Below are 19244 nucleotides of genomic sequence, written 5' to 3'. Positions count from 1 at the left end.
AGTGACTATTTTGCATCCCTCATTACAAATAAACTTGAATGTCTAGAAGAAATGTATAGATTTTTACAAAAACAAAATTTGTCAAATTTAGCCCAGTTAGATGTAGAAAACTAAAAAAGGCTAATTTACATTAATAAAGTATAAACATTTATGAAATGAAAGACCAAAGAAAAAATCAACAGGCACAAAGGATTTCAAGAGAATGCAACTCTCAAAATCAGACAGACCCCACGTCACAGAAAATGCTACAGACTAGAAAAATGACAGGTCATTTCCATGTTTTAATGAAGAAAGTACAATTACAAATCAAAGCTTGATAAAAAGAAAATATTATACAAATTTTCAGACTAATATCACCTATGCTATTAAATTAAATATTAGTGAACAGATTAAAACAGATTTTAAAGAGATAAGCAATGCCCAAGTTGGAGTTATTTCTGTCGCAGAAGGATGATTCAATATCAGAAAGGAATTCATAAAACACACTGTATTAATACGTCTCAGGGGAAAAATCAGATGATAATTTCCCCACAGTGAAATTAATAGACAGTTGTGAGATTTAAAGCAGAATAATTGTCCCAAGAGTTATCAGTGAGGACGTTCCTGGTAAAATACTTTGATGTTAGAAGTCATAAATGCAAATATCAGACCTGAAAGAGATTATCCTAACAAATTCCATTAGAGAATATGACCTGCAAATCAGAGTAAGGAGTAGTTGAAGTACTTTAGCTGTAGAGGTGGGAAAGGGATGCGTTTCCCTGCCCCAGAATTCAGTGGCATTCATACCCCCCACACTGCTTCCCTCCTTTTATAAAATGGGAGGAGGTGGAGAATTCACCAATGGAACTGTGAAATGGCATTTGCTCTGTGTTCTATGTGGCTTACGAACTCACATATACTGAACCCAATGGAGCAAACAATTCTATTCCCAGATGATATCAAATAATTTCTGTATATTCTAGGATGTGAGAAATATCCTACCCAGGATGAAAAAATGTACTCATGAGAAAACAGATAAAATGCCAACATATGGTGATAAAGCTGGCTGTGACCCAATGAAAAGTGAGCCATTTGACCTCCTCGGTCACCCTCCAAGAATGCAGTAGTGAAACTTTTAGACTATGTATGACACAGAGCCCATAAGGCTTCAATGAATAGGATCATAAAGAGAGACCACTTCCTGTCTCCATCCTTCCAGTTGGGGAAGAACAGTTGCCATCCCTGAGTTTCCATATTCCTTTACTCTTCAACAGGGAAGACTGTTTGCTTTACTCCTCCACTCCTAAAATGAACAAGAAGGAAGCATGAAACCAAAATACATGTGGAATTGCTCAGGAGAACAATCTTCTGCATAGCATTTAGGAATACATGTATTATCCCTTGAAGGGTTGATTTATCCTTCATAGAAGGTGAAAGAGTTATTCTCAGAAGAAGATATGGAGAATTCCTGATGGCAATTTTACACATAAAAGCCACCATAATGCATTCCCCAAATTTTCCACCTCATGAAGAAGGAATGGTACAAAGGGAAACTGTGTCTGTCTTTTTCATTCTTATATCCTCCTCTACCTCCACTCTTTTGAAGTCTCCCTTAAAGTTCTCTGTGTAAGGAAGATAAATGAGCCATGAGAGATAAGGCACAGAGGGATCCCGTGTCCTGCCATGTGCTGAGAACTTGCCTCACTTAGATTTTATCAGATTTTATCAAAGCTGTGCCTACAGCAGAAAGGACAGGGACAGACAATTTCATCTGATAGGTACCAAGGAATGAGAAGAGGAGAAACTGGTAAGCCTTTTGTAGATCCTAAAATAGATAAACCTTGTGAAATCTTTTCAAACAAGGGAAGGTTTAAAACCTCAGCAGTTTTAAACCTAGGTGGATATGAAAACAACATGGAGAGCTTTGGGAAAATATCAGTGCTTAAGATCCTTTCCCAATATTGTGAATCAATTTTCCACATTAGATTCTAGTCATTGGTATTTTATTAAGTCTCCAAGATGGTAGTAATGTGCAGATACAGTTGGGGGTGGCATGGCATAATCTCTGGAGCCCCATTACATCAACAGCTAAACTTCTCTACACTAGGGCTTTAATACTTAATAGAAACATATTATGCAAACATATGTGTGGTTAGCATTATCCATGTAATATTTAAATTGCCCTTCATTCCATGTCATCATGTACAAGCCAATTTTTTTTTTATGGAAAATTATATGATACATAGAGTGGTAAAAAGAATTAGTTAATTTAAAAATATTAAAATAGAAACTTGGTAAACATTTTTGAACCCCTCTCAAAAAATGAAATATCAGCCAAAAAAATTATTATAGGTTATTCTAAAGAGTTAGGAGTCTGGAGCCAAACAACTCTGCTTTAAGTCTTAGATGTATGGTGTAATAAGTGAGCGTCTTGGAAATTCCACATATTCTCTGTGTATAAGCGATCTTATTTGTAAAAAGGTATAAACATAGCATGCTTCTAGTAAGTATTAAATGATTTGTTATGTGCAAAATGCTTAAAACCATGACTAATATATGAACACAGCATATAAGTATAGAATAGAGTCCTAGAAATGGACTAAAGCATGTTTAAGTAGTTAATGGAAACAGTATATACAAGAGCTGTATCATTTATGGAAACATATCAGCAAATTAAACACATTAAAGTTTTTTAAAATATCTTTATCAAGTAGAATTGATTAGAGGCATACAAGTCTTTTTCAGTTTCTGAAAAGTAAGAAATGTAATTCCCTTTAAGAGAATAAAAGAAAGAGAAAATCATATGAACCCATCATAGTCAGCTATTAATGATTGAAGAATCTTGACAACTAGAAATACCAATAGACTAAATCTGATAAAGAATATCATGAATCACCTATAGCTAACATCATTTTGCAAAAATTTTGACTGATTTTCCCATAACATGAGGAGATACCAGGCAGCTAAATAAGGGAAGAGAAATGATGAGGGGCAGAAGGAAAGAGTGTTGGAGGTTGAAAAGGAAAAATAATATTGTCTGTATTATCAGACGGGTAGGTGAAAACTCTCCCAAGAAATGTACATTTAAAAAGGCAATTACCAGAATTAAAAGGGAAATGCAGTAGGGTTACAGGATATAAGGTCAATATATAAAAATTAATTGTATTTCTGTATCCCAGCAACAAAAATTGGAAAATAAAATTTTATGAATGGACCCATACAAAACCAGGCACAAATTAAGAGAGAAACAGCACACGGCTTCACCAGAGTAGAAGCAAGCTGGCCTCACTGCCTCCAGAGAACCCCAGAAACAGCACTGAGTCTATCTCCGGCAATATCCCAGAACTCAAGTGGGAGGATGAGACAGTTTCAGGAACCACAGAGAAGTGGAAGAAGTTCATACAGGCTAAAAGACTCAGACTTTTATACCTACGACGTCCCTCCCCCAAGTGCCCTGCACTAAGTGTGCAGAAAACTGTTTCCTGCCTCGAGGTTACTACACTGGAAAAATTAGAGCAAGAGGGACAATTTAGTTTGCCCACCATCTTGGGTTCCCTGGCAGGAGATCTTTCCTCTTTTCACTAACAGGAAGCATCACAAGTGCCTAAAGGGAGAAAAATTCCTGAGGACAGCCAGAGACAAAGGGGGAGGTGAGACTAACATCCCTGGCACTGGAAAGTCTGCTCTGGGACTCAGCCTAAGGAGACACTGAGTCAGAGAGGCTGGTCCGCAGACCACACCATAGGTGTTCCACAGCTCTCCAGGCCACGGACCCCCAGCCAGGCTGCCCGCACTGCTGGGGGATCCTCTTGGGACCTTCCCCTTCTGAGATGGGCAGTGCTTTGAACATTTGCTAGAGCTGCAACAAATCTGGCCTTCAGTTACCAACTTGTGCTGAGAAAGAGGCTGTAAACTAGCAAACAAGATATTTAATAGATTAATTGCAAAGGAATCTTTAAGCAATCTTATCCAATAAAAAACAAAACAAGCCAAAGAAGACTGAAATAAATGACTAATCCTTCAATGCAAAGACATAGTTGTACATCCACAAGAAACAACCAGCAAACAGGGAACCTGGATCTTCCAAACACACAAGCAAAGAGCCAGGGACTGACCCAAACAGGACAGGGACAGACAAGCTCTCTGACCGACACTTCAAACTAGCAGTTGTAAGGAAATTCAGTGATCTCCAAAATAACTCAGAAGAGCAATTCCTACATTTATTTGATAAATTTAATGTAGAAATTGCAATGACAAAATATAAAACAAATCCAGGACTGAAAAATATATTTGCTGAATTAAAATAATTATTCAAGGCTCTCAAGAACAGAATGGATAAAGCAGAAGATAGAATCATTGAGCTTGAAGACACCCTATTTGAAAATACACAGTCAGAGGAGAGAAAAGAAAAAAAGAATGAAAATATGTGAAGAATCCCTAGAGTGTGTAGAAAATTACCTCAAAGAGAAAAGGCAAGAATTACTGATGTTCCAAAGGAACCTGAACAAGAGCGAGGGATAGAAAGCTTATTCAAAGACATCATAACAGAAAACTCTGCAACTTAAGGAAGATACAAAACTCCAGGTACAGGAAGGTCAGACATCACCAAAAGGTTAAACTGAAATAAGACTACCCTTAGGTACTCCCGAAGTGCAAGGACAAAGAGAAGATCCTAAAAGCAGCAAGAGAAAAGAAGCAAGTAACACATAAAGGGGATCCAATGCCTGTGGCAACAGACTTCTCAAGAGAAGCCTCACAGGCAGGGAGGGAGTGGGATGACATTGACAATGTGCCCAAATAAAAACAGAAACAAAAACCAAAAAATGAAAAACCGCCAACTGAAAACTATACCCAACAAAGATATCCTTCAAACGTGAAGAAGAGATAAATTCTTTCCCAGCCAGACAAAAGCTGAGGGAATTCATCACTACCAGATCTGTGTTATAAGAAACTCTAAAGGGATTTCTTTAATCTAAAAGAAAACACCCAAACTTACAAAAACAGACCATATGAAGGTATAAAACCCACTGGTAAAAGTAAGCACACAAAGTCAGAATATGCTAACAATGTAATTGTTTTATGCAACCCACTCATAACTCTATTAATTATAGGAAGACTAAAAGAGAAATCTATCCTAAACAATAACAGCTACAGCAACCTGTTAAGAGACAGGCAATACATAAATACATAATTTGAGACAACAGTATGTCAAGTGTGGAGGAGATGGAGTTAAAATCTAGGGGTTATTTTTTTTTAACATTTTCCCCATTTTATTGTTTTCTTTGTGATCAAAGCTAAGTTTTCATCTGTCTAAAATAACTTGTTGGCCGGGCGCGGTGGCTCACGCCTTTAATCCTAGCACTCTGGGAGGCCGAGGCGGGTGGATCGCTCAAGGTCAGGAGTTCGAGACCAGCCTGAGCAAGAGCGAGACCCCGTCTCTACTAAAAATAGAAAGAAATTATACGGACAACTAAAAATATATATAGAAAAATTAGCCGGGCATAGTGGCGCATGCCTGTAGTCCCAGCTACTAGGGAGGCTGAGGCAGTAGGATCGCTTAAGCCAAGGAGTCTGAGGTTGCTGGGAGCTAAGCTGATGCCACGGCACTCACTCTAGCCTGGGCAACAAAGTGAGACTCTGTCTCAAAAAAAAAAAAAAAAAATAACTTGTTATATCATTAAGATTTTTTGTAAGCCTCTGATAACCATAAAGCAAAAATCTATAACAAGTACACTAGAATTTTAAAAAAAGGAACAAATTAAAACATACAACCAGAGAAAACCATTTAACTCCAAATAAAGACAGTAAAATAAGGAGCAAAGAAGAGTTACAAAGGAACCATAAAGCAAACATCAAAATGGCAATATAAGTCCTTAACTATCAATAATTTATATTAAGGCTTAAAGCATCTAAGTATATACAACCGAGGTAATAATAAAACATTTTCAATATTTTTGAAAAGGACCCTTAAGAAAAGGGCCATGTGGGGCTGAATGATTTTGCACCATGTTGCCACCCATCACCGCCACCCACCATCTTCCCCACCCATGCCTCATATCCTTTACTCTTGCCACCCTTCAGGAAATCACCAAATTGAAAGATCTGCTTATCATTCTGTGCCTCTTTATAATTTCACCACTCGTCAATAGGTACATTTACTACATTTATATATCTTGTATTGTTTTACATACCTTGGTAATTGGCACAAAGGAAACAATACTGTATTATATTCTTACATATGATTTGATGTGCACACACCGTTGTCAGCTTTGCACATACTAACATATAGAGCTATATTTCATTTATTTTCATGTAAATATAATAGTCCACTATGTGAACATGTAGAAATTATTAGTGTTTACTCTTCTACCAATGGATAATTGGGGTGGTACTTTATGTGCTTTTGTTTTGTTAGGATGAACCATTCTGCTCTAGATACACATTCACATATCTCAGTGTAGTAAAAACACAGAAGAACTGCCAATGACTGCATTACGGGATAGATAACCAAATTATCACCTTGCATAGATAAAACCAACTGGTTTTGTATTGCTTGCTAAATAGCATTACTTGACTTTGGTGTAATAACAATACGTATATATTGTTACTTTTTGAAAAATCACTGTTTTGTACATTTTGTTTGGTCAATTTTGTTGTGATTTTTAAAATTGAAAAACAATTAAAAATTTACATTTTTCAAATTCCAAATAAACCAGTAGCAACTTACCATGGTCGGTTCTTTTTTTTTTTGTTGGAACATGCCAGTATCTGCAAACAAGGAAAAATTTTAAAAGATAAGGAGCCCTTGGTAGCAAATATTTATGCAAGTGACTGACTCAAGAAAATGTCACTGCCACTGAGGTGGGAATTTTATACCAATATCAAAAACATAAATAATTAAATATCCAAATCTTAAAAAAAATCCTCAAATTAATCGAGTTGTATCAAAACAGTATCACGTATTATTTTTAAATAACTCCTAACACCTTGCTTGAAGGTACCAATGTTGTTTAAGTTTTATAGAAGAGGCTTTTATTATGATTGAGGACAATGCCCTGCATGAAGTTACCTAAATATCAGTAAATTCTGCTTCAATATAAGGGCTTTATCCATCACTTAATAGTTACTTTTTTCTGAAATTCATAGGCTACTTTGAACTTTAAGAAAAATAACTGGTCACCAAAAGTATCAATAAATTCTTCTTTATATAAGGCCTCTATTTTAGAGACTCAGAGTAGACAACTAAAAATAGCAAACATTAGGTTGTCAAGGAATATTAGACCAAGAGGAGAGTCTTCCTTCCCTGCCCTTCAAATTTTACTTCTATGGAATCTAATCTCCCGAAAACAACAGAAAAAAATGTAGTCAACGTCCTTCAGTTTAGCAATGGCCAAAGGACTAATTTGTATTGCTCATTCTAAATCATCACTTCAGGCCCATTTCACTAATGAGGGAAAAACAATCCGCTGATGAAACATTTACAAGGAATTTGCAGTATTTCTACGTCATTTTACCAGTTTCAGAATTGCAAACCCACTGAAACAGCCACACTATTCCTAAGTTCCTGCATTTGAAGGGCATGTCAAGTGTTCCACCAAGGACTGGAAAATTTACTCACCAGAGTGAAGAACAAGGGTCAAGGCGATGAAAAGAGCTTTGATCCATAATGAGAATAAAGGCATTTGATCGAGTCTGTGGAGGAAAATCCTTTAGAATGTTGGTTACAATGGCACATGGACAAATGGGCCATTCCCAATGGACAGGCAAACGCAATTCAGGGCCCAAGTTTAGAAAGTTTCTTACTCCTAAGGAACTTCTCCAACCCCTTCTCTTTTGTTCATCCAACTTTATTATTCATCAAAACATGTCAACAAAAGGCCTGGCTAAATATGAGTGAGAGAGGCCAGGAAGAGACCTCTGGGAAGACATGAGAGGGAGCTGCTTGCTCTCTAAAACCTTTGGGGAAGCCCGCAAGAAGCCTGGCTGGGTTTAGAGTCAATATGGTCATTTGAAATTGAGTTTTATTCAGATTGAAAAATAGGAATAGGCAGGGCTATTGCTGGAGCAGTCTTCCTAGCGATGCTACACACCAGGGCCATCTCCCTTCATCCCCCACCTGACCTACCTCACAGAGAGAGAGAACAAATTTGGAGAAACGACAGCTCTGGGGACTGTGCAGATCTTGGTCCCCTTCCCCCTCAGCCACGCATCTCCCTCCAGCTAATTCTCTTTTATTGATCTGTGAAAGAGCAGCTTGGTGGGGGTAAGGTAGATGGCCCAGGGCAGATAAGACAGAGAGGCTCTCTGCCCTCCCTGAAGGTTGGCAAGTAGGTCATGAGAGGTACCTCACAAATGCTTTCTCAAAAGATTATCCCTCAGCAGGGGACAATTCAATCTGATGAAACCAGAACTCTGAGGAGGAGAGAAAATAATAAGTATAGTTATAGATTTTAAGATGGAGAAGATATGAGAATATTCTCCATTCAGGTAAGTTGGAAAGGGACAAGATAATCAAGCATGAAAAAAAGAAAGACTGGAAAGTTTAATTAGAAAACGTGTAAACCCTTAGTAGTTTTGAAAACCAAATGCATGTTAGAATCATCTGGAAATTTTTAAAGCCTGTGGCTACACCTGGCTACCATGAGGATTATAAAACAAAATGGTTAATAGATGAATACTGGTCACTGATGTTTTCAAAGCTCCTACTGAGACACAGGTGCAGTCAGGTGTGGGAAACCCTGGGAAAGAGTGTAGGATATAAATTTCTGGGTTCAGAAGACAGAGAAGGCTGAAGATTGAAGTTGAGACTAGATGAAGCATGGCCCTAAATGACATGGTAAGTGATTTGATCCTTATTTCAGAGGCAGATGGGAGACCCTGAAGGATTTTGAAGTAAGGGGAAGATGTGAATAGCCATTTTCTTCTTAATGAATCAATCAGCGGTATGGCCTGAATCAGTGGAGTTTTGAAGTTCAGTGGGAATCCCGTCTACCACTGGATAATCTGACATCAACGTCTCTGCTGTCTAATAATCATTTTACTTATTTTAAATATGAGAATAATCATTCTAGTCCCATTGGCTTGTCATAAATATTAGAAATAAAATATGAAAACTCTCCTCACGTAAGCTATTTGAGGACCATATTTGACAAGCTAAACCTACTAGTGATACTTAGCACTAAATAAACCCAGGATATAGTAATAAACATTAAAGATTGTGTACTGTAAGCATAATAGACTTCACTACATTGATCCAGTCATGTACTGAACAAATAAACAGTCCCTCTCCCCCCCAAAAAAATAGCACAAAGCCTCAGGGGTATAGGTTGGGAGTAGGGGAATCAGTGTACAGATTTGCTATAGAATATTATTTAAATGCCTAGGTTTCAATTTAAAAAATTGAGAAATAAAAGACACTGAAAGAAAGGTCCCATATGCAGGGCAAGGGGGGAGGGAAGCAGGCAATAGAAATTTACCCTTGAGGGAGATAAAATGTTGTTCCTAGCAGACAAAAAATTCAAAGCCTCTTTTGGAAATATAATTGAAGACCTGAAGAAACCATGTTGAAAGACATAAAGAATGGTATGATGACAATGTATCACTAAACATAGACTAGCCTTGAAGTTAAAAACTTATACATAAAGTATAAATAAACAAAAAAAAATAGGATTTCAGTAACTGAAAAATACAATAATGGAAATGAAGAAATTTCATTACAGGGGTCCAACAATAGTCTTGGGCTGGCCGAAAAAACAATAGGTGTGTTGAGTTTAGATCAATATAGAGTAAGAATTCTGAAAAAGAGAACAGTAAATAATGTAGTATGTTAAACAGGTCCTCAAAAAAGGGGGACACCTTAAATGTACCAATATGTGCATAATATGAGTAGCAGAATAATAGGAGAAAGATAAAAGAGCAGAAATATATTACCAAAGAAGTAATGGCTTTCTTTTAACCCAACAATATATTTCATAAATAATTTACAAGGCAAAATGATATCCTATTATATTCATTTCACAGTTTCCTTACTGTGAAAAACTTGTTTTATGTTTTAACAAAAAACCTGCAAATATTAAATGGATACAATTTGATGAGTTTGGGCATATGCATACACCGGGGATACCACAACAGTCAAGTTAATAAACATAGGCATGACTTCCAAAGGTTTTCCTGTGACCCTTTGGGTTTTCTTCTTTGTTTGTTTACAGTCTTATTTTGTTGTGTTTTGTTTTGTTTTTGATCATAAAAACACTTAATGTGAGATCTACCCTCTTAACAAATTTTTAAGTGCACAGCACCCTATGGTTACCTGTAGCCACCATCTTGTCCAGAAGATATCTAGAATATAACTCTAACTTTTTGTTTTTGTTTTGATTTGTTTTTTTAAAGTAGGGCATCCTGTGGGACTTGAAATAGGAGAGAGACTTTTTAAAATTTAGTTTAATCAATTAATTAATTTAGAAACAGGGTCTGGTTCTGTCTCCCAGGCTAGAGCACAGTGGCGCTATCCAGCTCACTGCAGCTTCGAACTGCTGAGCCCAGGCCATCCTCCTGCCAGAGTCTCCAGAGTAGCTGGGAGTATAGGTGCACACTACCACGCCTAGCGATATATTTTTTTTTTGTACAGACAGGGTCTCACTATGTTGCCCAGCCTGGTCTTGAACTCCTGGCCTCAAGCAGTCCTCCCACTTCAGCCTTCCAACGTTCTGGGATTACAGGCATGAGACACTGCACCAGATCTGTAACTGTAACTTTATACCCAATGAACAATACATTCTATTTTCCCCTCCTACAATCCCCTGGAAACCAGTATTACTCTGATACCAAATCAGATAAAGATACTGCAGCAATAAAAACTATTGGTTGATATCGCTTATCAATATAGATAAAAAGTCTTCAACAAAAATACTAGGAAACAGAAATAAGCAACATATTTTAAAAATGCACCGTGACCAATTAGGATTTATGTCTGTATTGCAAGATTAGTTTAACATCTGAAAGAGTTCATGTTTATATATACCAATACAATAAAAAACAGAAACACATTATCATCTGAATAGATGCAGAAAAAGCATATGACAAAATCCATCACCCTTTCATGACAAAGACACTCAGCAACCAAGAAACAGAAGAAACTTCCTTGACCTGATAAAGGGCTCTAAAAAACCTATAGCAACCTTCATATTAGTGGTGAAAGACTTCATGTTTTCCACCGAAGATCAGACATAAGACAACGATGTCTGCTTTTGTCACTTCTATGAAACATTTTCCTGGATGTTTTGACCAGGGAATTTTGGAAAGAAAAAGAAATAAAAGGCATTTAAGTTGGAGAGAAAAAAGTAGACCTATCTGTTTGCACATTACGTGATTTAGCTTATGAAAATTCTGAAGTACTCACTAAAAAAAGCTGTTATAACTAATAATGGAGTTCATCAAAGTTGCAGAATATAGATAAATGTACAAAAATCAATTTTTTTCCTATATAGGTGTAATGACAGTCCGAAAAAGAAATTAAGAAAACAACTCCATTTACAATGATGATAAAATAATACTTTGGAATAAATTTAATATGAAATACAAGTGAAAACATAAACTCTATGTAGTATAAAACTATTAGTGAAAGAGATTAAAGGTGATGTAAATAAACAGAATAATATCTGATGCTCATTAAACAGAAGCCTTAACATACTTAAGATGCAAAACTCTCCAAACTGTTCTAGAGATTCATCACAATCGCTCTCAAAATCTTAGCTGATTTTCTGTACAAATTGACAAGGTAATACTGACATTTATATGAAACTACCAAGGACCCAGAATAGCTAAAACAAACCTGTAAAATAAGAATAGAATAGGAAGACTCACACACTTTAATTTCAAACTTCCCTACAAAGCAAGAGTCATCAAAACAATGTGGAACCTGGGCAAGTTAGACATGTAGATCAATGGAACAGAATGAAGAATCTCTAAATGAGCCCATACATCTATGGTCCATTGTTTGTGTTTGTTTATTTGTTTATGGTGGTAAGAAAACTTAACATGGTATCTACCCACTTAACAAATTTTTATGTGTACAAATACAATATTACTAACTTATAGTCACTTTTTGTTCAGTAGACCTTTCCACTTTAATCATCTTGCATAACTGAAAGTTTATACCTTTTGAATAACAGCTCTCCATTTTCTACTCCTCCCAGTCCCCGGCAACCACCATTTTATTCACTGCTTCCATTTGTTTGGATATTTTATATACAACATATCAGCGTATCATGAATTATTTCTTCTTCTGTGACTTGCTTATTTCACTTAGCATTACTTCCTAAAGTTACGTCATGTCTGACAGAATTTCCTTGATTATTAGGGTCAAATAATATTCCATTGTATGTATGTACTACCTTTTTAAATTCCATTTATCCATCAGTGATCATTTAGATGCTTCCATATCTTGGCTATTGTAGATGAGGCTGCAATGAATATGGGACTAGAGATATCATTTCAAGAAACTGATTTCATTTTTTTAAGATAAATACCAAAAATGAAATGGCTAGAATACTTGGTAGTTCTATTTTAATTACTGCAGAGCTTCCATACTGGTTTTCATAGCGGTTACACCATTTTTCATTCCCACCAACAGTATACAAAGGTTCCGATTCTTCCACATCCTTGCCAACACCTGTTATCTTCTGATTTTTGATAATAGCCATCCTAACGGGTGTGAGGTTATATCTCATTGTGGTCTTGATTTACAGTTCTCTGATAATTAGTGATGTTAAACATGTTTTATGTACCTGTTGGCCACTTAGTTATATCAGTTCCTTATACATTTTGCATATGAACCACTTATGTATATGGTTTGCAAACATTTTCTAAATTCCATAGATAGACTTTTCTCTCTGTAAATGGCTTTCTTTGCTACACAGAAGCTTTTTAGTTTGATGTCATCTCACTTATCTATTTTTGCTTTTATTTTCTGTGCTTTGGGTGTCACATCCAAAAAATCTTTGTGAAGACCAATGTTATCAAAGTTGTTCTCTGTTTTCTTATAAGAGTTATAAAGTTTCAGATCTTACTTTGAAGTCTTCAACCATTCTGAGTTGATGTGTGTGTATGGTGTAAGGCAAGAGTCCAACTTCACATTTTTTTTTTTACAAGTGGAAATCCAATTATCCCAAGATCATGTGTTGAAGATATTATCTTTCCCATTGTGAATTCTTTGTGCCTTTGCCAAAGATCAATTCACTGTATACAAATAGATTTCTTGCTAAGTTCTCTATTTTGTTCTATTGGTCTACATTTTTATTTTTACCCTAGTAGCATACGGTTTTAAATGCCTTACTTTGTAATATATTGATTTCTACTCTTAATCCATTGTGGTCAGAAAAGATGCTTGCTATTATTTGAATCTTCTTAAACTTGTTAAGACTTGTTTCCTGACCTAATTTGTGAGCTACACGGGAGGATCTTCCACGTGCACTTGAGAAGAATGTATATTCAGCTTCTGCTGAGTAGAATTTTCTGTATAGTTCTTTTATATTCTTGTCTCCAGTGTTGTTAAAGTCCATTATTTTCTTATGGATTTTCTGTTTAGATGTTCTATCCATTATTGAAAATGGGGCTTTTCAGTCTCCTACTTTATTGTGTTGCTATCAATTTCTCCCTGCAGTTCCATCAATGTTTGCTTTATATATTTAGGTGCTTTAGTGTTGGGTTCATATATAATTGTTATAGATTCTTGGTGAATTGACGCTTTTGTCATTGTATAATGTTCTTCTTTGTCTCTTGTGACAGTTTTTGACTAAAATCCTATTTTGTCTGGTATAAGTATAGCTAACCTTGGTTTATTTTAGTTTGCATTAGCATGGAATATCATTTTTCCATATCTTCATTTTCAGCCTATCTGTGTTGTTAAATCTAAAATGAGTCTCTTGGCTGGGCGCGGTGGCTCACGCCTGTAATCCTAGCACTCTGGGAGGCCGAGGTGGGTGGATCGTTTGAGCTCAGGAGTTTGAGACCAGCCTGAGCAAGAGCAAGACCCCATCTCTACTAAAAAAATAGAAAGAAATGATATGGACAGCTAAAAACATATATATAGAAAAAATTAGCCGGGCATGGTGGTGCATGCCTGTAGTCCCAGCTACTCGGGAGGCTGAGACAGGAGGATCGCTTGAGCTCAGGAGTTTGAGGTTGCTGTGAGCTAGACTGACGCCACGGCACTCACTCTAGCCTGGGCAACAGAGTGAGACTCTGTCTCAAAAAAAAAATAAATAAATAAAATAAAATGAGTCTCTTGTAGACAACACATAGTTGAATCTTGTTCTTTGTTGTTGTTTTCTTTATGTTTATCCATTTAGCTGTTCTATGTCTTCATGTTCGTAAGAGTAGTACATTTATTAAACAACTAAAATAATTATTTTTAGGGAAGCACTTATTTTTGTCTAGTTCGTGTTTCCATTTTTAATATTTTTTTTTCTGTCTTATACTCCTGTATTCCTTTTTCCCCCTCTTGCTGTCTTTTTTTGTGTTTCACTATTTTTTGTATTGATATGCTTCGATTCCTTTTTCTTTTCTTTTGTGAATCTTTTTAGTTACAATGGGAGTTACATTGGGAAAAAGCCTTATAATAAAAGTCTATTTCAAACTGGTAACACCTTACCTTTAGTTACACCCAAAAATATACTCATCCCAACTTATGCTATTGATGTCAATATTTATATTTTTATATTGTATATTCATTAACATATTTAGATAGTTATACTTATTTTAATATTTTTGTCTGTCAAATTTATGTTCATATTAAAAGTGATTTTTCCACCACTGTTACAAAATCACAGTATTTGGTATTTGTCTAGATGATTATCTGTACCATTGAGTTTTACATTTTCATGTATTCTCATTTTGCTGTTTAGAATCTTTTAAATTCAGTATTGTAATTTCCTATAGCAATTTTTAAAGGTAGGTCTCAATTTCTGTTTGTCAAGAAAAGGCTTTGTGTCTCATTTGTTGAAGGACATCTTTGCTAGGTATACTGTTCTTGGTTGCCAGGTTTTCTTTTTTCCTTCAGCATTTAGAATATATCATTCCACTCCCTTATGTCATGAAATGTTTCTGCTGCAAAATCCACTGAGGTTCTTATGTGTGCTCCTTTGTACGTGACAAGTTGTTTTTCTCTTATTGTTTTCCATATTGATTCTTTGTTTTGACTTTTGACAATTTTATTATATTATGTGCTGGTTTGCATTTCTTTGAATTAATCTTATTTAGAGCTCATTGAGATTCCTGGATCTGGATGTCCATTTGCTTTTTTGTATTTGGAACAGTATTTACTTTAAATAGGCTTTCATTATTTCTTTGAATGTGCTGTCCTTTTCTCTCTCTATTCTCCTTCTGACCTCCCATAATATGCATACCTGGTCTATCTGATAGTATCTCATAAGTTCCTTTAGATTTCTTTACTCTGTTTCACTCTTTTATTTTCTCATCTGATTGAATAATTTCTAATGACCTGTCTCAGAATGCGTTGACTGCTATGGTCTGAGTGTTTGAGTCCTCCCTAATTTCAGGCTTAAATCCTGTCCTCTAAGGTAATCATAGGAGGTGGTTCATTTGGGAGGTCATTAGGCCATTGAGGGCAAAGACTTCATGATTAGGGTTAGTGCCCTTATAAAGAGGATGCCAGAGATTTATCATCTTTTCTGCCATGTGAAGACACAGGAAGAAACACTGTCTTTGAACCAAGAGGTGAACCTTTATAAGATACTGAATCTGCCAGTATTTTGATCTTGAATTTTCCAGACTCTGGAGTAGTTAGAACTATATGTGTGTTGTTTCTAAGCCACCCAGTATGGTTATAGCAGCCCAAATGCCCTAAGACACTGATCCTTTTGTCTATTTGATCTACTTGGCTATTTAACCTCTCCAGTGAATATTTGAGTCAAGTGATAGTATTCTTTATGTCAATGATTTCTCGTTGCAACCTTTTTTATATTTTCTATTTATTTGTTGAAACTGTCACTTATTGATGCATTGTTCTCCTCACTTTAGTAAGCATTTTTATGACAGTCATTTTGAAATCTCTGTCAGATAAATCATATTTTTATTTTCTTAGGGCCAATTCTGGAAATTTATTTTCTTCCTTTATTTGTAATACATTCCATTATTTTTCATTTCCTTTAACTATATTCTCATTTTCCTTGACTTTTTGTGTCAGGTCTTTATCCAAACAGCCATTTCTTGCAGTCTTTCCTGACGGCAATATCACCTTTCGCCAATCAGCCCAGACAAAGATTCTAGGGTACTCTCAAATCTTTGTGTTTCTTGAACTGTCTATCTTTATTCTCAATGTCTCTCAGGTGTCTAGAGAATGCCAGGTCCTGCCAGTTCTGTTTTGACAGGCAAGACAGAAGTCAATGCTTCAGATGGCTCCCCAAAAAGTGAGAATTTTGGAGGTGTGGTCCAGTCCTTTTCTTCCCTCTGCAAGGAGAATCTAGGAGCTCAGTTGTTTTCTGCTGTTCATGTTATTCTAAGCCAGGTAGTGTGGCTGTGGCATGTACTAGTTTAATTATTTGAAACTATAGTGTTTGTTTTCTGTATCCCCTATATGGCCATAGTGTGTCAGGTTCCATGAGTGTCTGAGATTTGTGAGACAGAAGACAATGGCTCAGGAAGCTTCCAGTAAAATGAGAATTTTAAATGCATGGTCTTCCCTTCTCTCCTCATAGAGAAGCTGGGAAGTGGGAATTTCCTCATAATCTTTGGCCTGTGCTGAGGTAGGCTTTCTGTGGAGAGAATGTCTTGAGCTCTCTTACTAGATTCCACGGGAAGCTGTGAAACATTGACGGCAGAGAACAGCCAAATTCATGGAGGTCAATAAAGAGAGGATAATTGGCCATGGAATTCCACGTAGGCAGGGAATTTTCAGTATTAAGGACAACAAGAAACCATAAATCTGACAACTGGAGGCAGGTGAGGTGTCATCCCATCTTCTAGTTACATACAGGTGGAAGACTGTGCCAGGTGGTGATCTCTATACCTCTGATGAGGTCAGAGACAGAACTGCTCAGAACACCTCATTTTTGAATACACAAGTCCCTACCCAAGTTCCTAAAGTTTAAAACACTACACTCCTCAGAAAAATATGACTAATGGTATTCTCTTGAAGAGTGTTTGTCTCACTCTGAAACTGGGCACAAGGCTGTGTTTCCCTTAAAACACCTAGTCCTTCAGGTGAAAGACAATTTCGTATGTGCCTTGTCCACACAGCACAGGGATTACATCACTCTAAAGGAGAAACACGGAATTTGTATCCAAACCATCTTGCATTGTGAATCTTCCTATTTTCAGTTTTATTAATCTCTCGAGGTCACACTAACATTGAGGCTACGCGATGGGCTATGTAGTATGTCCACATAACCGGCTCTTACAAGGACTAAGTGAGGAGGCATCTGTGGAACTGCACAGCTGAGCTCTTGGTACTGAGTAGTTGCTCAAGGGCCAAGTTTCCATTCGCTGTTGGATAATAACGTGAACTGGTATGAGGTCAATGTCTTGAGGAGAACGACTCTATCTGATTTGTTCACCATCGTACTGCTAGCTTAAGGCCTAGATCCCCATATATAGCAGGTATGCAATTAACATGTGAACTGGCAAAGAACAAATGACTACCTGTGTAAATATATCACCATCTGTTAAGCATGTCTTGTACAGGATCTCTACAATGGAGAGGTCAAACTCTTGCTTCAAAGCAAATCTATGGGAGGCCAAGTTAAGGTTGCCCAATAAATTTTCATTCTTATAGAGACATAGAATAAATAATAGATAGATGAAATTTCAAATACATAATTTTTACATTTATCACTTTCATTATTACAAATATTTATGGACTAATGCCCATGAACCTGATATAGTAATTGGAGTACATTCTTGTCTCCAAATATTAAGTCTACATTTCTTTATTTAAAAAGATTGTACATAACCATTTGGACTTAAGCATCATTCTTATTGGCTGAGAGGCAGAGAAGAATGGACCACCATCTGGGTGGTACCCTAAATAGAAGACGTCAATTATTGATGGCAGTGCTTCTACCACTTCAAAGCTATCTACCTACCCTCATAGGCTCAATACATAAAAAAGTAAAATCACAAATTACTGAAGCTGTGTACCCTTCTGTGTCTGTTTGAGTGGCTTAGCCTGTACCATAACAAATACAATAAAATTTTCCCACATTCTATATAGGCGCTGCATTTCTCTAAGTGCCAAGCTCATTTTATGACTAAAAGTTTCTGACCAGGGAATTGCTCAAAATTGCAGGCACCAGAACTTTCTCTTGACGATTTTGATTCTTTAGCACAGGTGGGGTTTTAGGTATCTGTACTTTGTATATACTCTGAACGTAAGTTTGAGAAATATTGTATCAATTCCTGTATTATGCATGTGTGTGACCCTATGGGTAATCACTAAGGTAAAAGTCGTTGTAATAAAGTAAATACCATGCAGCATATTTATTGAGAGAAGTAATGATTGAGAAATGTCTTATATATCATGATTTAAATACATAATTAAACTAATGATTTTTCAGGTTTTCATCAAATATTTGGACATTGACAGAGAACTAAAATTTTGGAATTATGAAATTTTAGATTTGCAAGACTATCCAATTCTTTCAGTCAATCCTGGCTTTCAAAACAAGATTCTGCTACTTATCTAGGACTCTAAGGCACGAAAGACTAGCAATTTGTGGAATCCAACAGCAGAACAGGATTAAACAGGAGTCATATGCTATATAGCACCACATCGCAAAGGTCAGCATACACCTTCATGATTTACAGTAATTTTATTGTTACTTCTTCTGTAGAAAGAGGAAAAAAAATAATATGTTAGTTTCTTCCATGGTGTCCGAAGTGTTTCTCAGTGACTAAGCATTTGAACAAGACCTAAGATGAACAACTTGGGCTCTGCTTCTTCATACAGCTGTGTGTGCTACTCCCCAGCCCCTGCACATGGCCTCTGTCCTCTCTGGGCTACTTTCCCAGTCCTGAGACTGTCTAGGGAGCCACCCAGACCTGAGGAAGGAAAGGATGAGAGAGACACAGTTTAACCCTGGCGTCTCCCGTTTACATCCTATTGCTCCACTGGTGGTGATTATAAAAGATCATATTAAATTGAGTTTGGTTAATTAATTCAAATATGTGAAAACAAGCCTGCGTCGTCATGTACATAGCTCAAGTTAACGTATCTTTAGAATTGGGGTTTCACGGTAAAGTTTAAGGGT

Source organism: Eulemur rufifrons, chromosome 10, assembly GCF_041146395.1.
Source record: "Eulemur rufifrons isolate Redbay chromosome 10, OSU_ERuf_1, whole genome shotgun sequence".
In the NCBI taxonomy this organism is placed as follows: domain Eukaryota; kingdom Metazoa; phylum Chordata; class Mammalia; order Primates; family Lemuridae; genus Eulemur; species Eulemur rufifrons.
Note: the sequence above shows the minus strand (reverse complement) of the source record.